The following is a 2,354-nucleotide window of genomic DNA, read 5'->3' on the forward strand; positions in this document are numbered from 1 at the left end:
GAACCAATCAAGATCTACTGTTTGTCCCTATCTATTGCATGGAAACCAATCACAGATTGACTGTCTGTCTTATCTATTGCATTGGAACCAATCACAGATCTACTGTCTGTCTATCTATTGCATGGGAACCAATCACAGATCTACTGTCTGTCTATCTATTGCATGAGAACCAATCACAGATCCATTTTTGTATTGTTTTATTTAACTAGGCAAGTCAGTTAAGAACAAATTCTTATTTACAATGACGGCCTACCGGGGGACAATGGGTTGGGATTAAAACAAAAATTATAGGACAAAACGCATAACAGCACTTACAGCCATTACCACGAGGCCATTCTCCCCAATTAAGGTGTCACCAACCCCCTCATACTTTTCTATATATAGTGTAGCACCTGTGAAACACCTTCCCGATAACAAGATGGAAACCAGCACAGGTGTAACACATAGTGACTAATGAGGTGACACCAATCGGTGCGCCCTACATGCTAAAGTCCAACCTCAGAACATAAACGGAAAAAACCAAAGTCTGTAACAAATGCTTTTGTGACATCACGTAGAGAGCAACAACGGCTCAGCTGCGAAGTGGCAAGCCAAACAAGTACACAGAACGGGACCGCCGAGTGCTGAAGTACGCAGCGCTTAAAAATAATCTGTCCTCAGTTGCAACACTCACTACCGAGTTCCAAACTGCCTCTGGAAGCAACATCATCACAATAACGGTTCATTGGGAGCTTCATTAAATGAGTTTCCGCGGCCGAGCAGCCGCACACAAGCCTGAGATCACCATGCGCAATGCCAAGCGTCGGCTGGAGTGGTGTACAGTTCGCCGCCATTGGACTCTGGAGCAGTGGAAACGCGTTCTCTCGAGTGATGAATCACGCTTCACCATCTGGCAGTCCGACGGACAAATCTGGGTTTGGCCGATGCCAGGAGAACGCTACCTGCCCCAATGCATAGTGCCAACTGTAAAGTTTGGTGGAGGAGGAATAATGGACTGGGGCTGTTTTTCATGGTTCGGGCCCCTTAGGTCCCGTGAAGGGAAATCTTAACGATACAGCATACAATGACATTCTAGATGATTCTGTGCTTCCTTTGTGGTAACATTCTGGGGAAGGCACTTTCCTGTTTCAGCATGATAATGCCCCCGTCAACAAATAGAGGTCCATACAGAAATGGCTTGTTGCGAGGAGAGATTTTGCTTGATAGATGTGGGGGTCGACCCTTTAGTTGTATTGATAGATGTGGAGCGTCAACACCTTTAGTTGTCTTGATAGATGTGGAGGGTCAACACCTTTAGTTGTCTTGATAGATGTGGAGGTCAAAACCTTTAGTTGTATTGATAGATGTGGAGGTCAACACCTTTAGTTGTATTGATAGATGTGGAGGGTCGAACACCTTTAGTTGGTATTGATAGATGTGGAGGTAACCTTTAGTTGTCTTGATAGATGTGGAGGGTCGACACTTTAGTTGTCTTGATAGATGTGGAGGGTTAACACTTTAGTTGTCTGATAGATATGGAGGTCGAACCTTTAGTTGTCTTGATAGATGTAGAGGGTCGACACCTTTAGTGTGTCTTGATAGATGTGGAGGGTCGACACTTTAGTTGTCTTGATAGATGTGGAGGTCGACACCTTTAGTTGTCTTGATAGATGTGGAGGGTAACACCTTTAGTTGTCTTGAATAGAGTGGGGGTCGACACCTTTAGTTGTCTTGATAGATGTGGAGGGTACACCTTAGTTGTCTTGATAGATTGAGGGTCGACACTTTAGTTGTCTTGAATAGATGTAGAGGGTCGACACCTTTAGTTGTCTTGATAGATGTGGAGGGTCGACACTTTAGTTGTCTTGATAGATGGGAGGGTCGACACTTAGTTGTCTTGATAGATGTGGAGGGTCAACACCTTTAGTTGTCTTGATAGATATGAGGTCGACACCTTAGTTGTATTGATAGATGTGGACACCTTCAGTTAGCGCTCCGTGTTTAGATCTTTAGCAACAATACTTTATCTCATCTCGTTTTGCTCCTCCTTTGGTTTGCTTCCTGTCTTTAAGTTTGTGTGGGTTTTTGTTTGTTTTCTCTTCTTGGGCAAATTAGTTGGCGCTCATGGTGGGTGTCTTTTAGGTTCAAATTGTTTGTTGCTAGTCACTTTCACTGGACACGCCCCGAGTGGTCTTTCACTGGGACACCCCATGAGGGTTTTCACTGGACCCCCAATGAGGGTCTTTCACTGGGACACCCCTGAGGTCTTTCACTGGACACCCCCGTGAGTGTCTTTCACTGGACACCCCCATGAGGTCTATCACTGGACACACCATGAGGGTCTATCACTGGACACCCCCGTGAGTGGGTCTTCA

Source organism: Salvelinus sp. IW2-2015, unplaced genomic scaffold (assembly GCF_002910315.2).
Source record: "Salvelinus sp. IW2-2015 unplaced genomic scaffold, ASM291031v2 Un_scaffold2834, whole genome shotgun sequence".
NCBI classification, from domain to species: Eukaryota; Metazoa; Chordata; class Actinopteri; order Salmoniformes; family Salmonidae; genus Salvelinus; species Salvelinus sp. IW2-2015.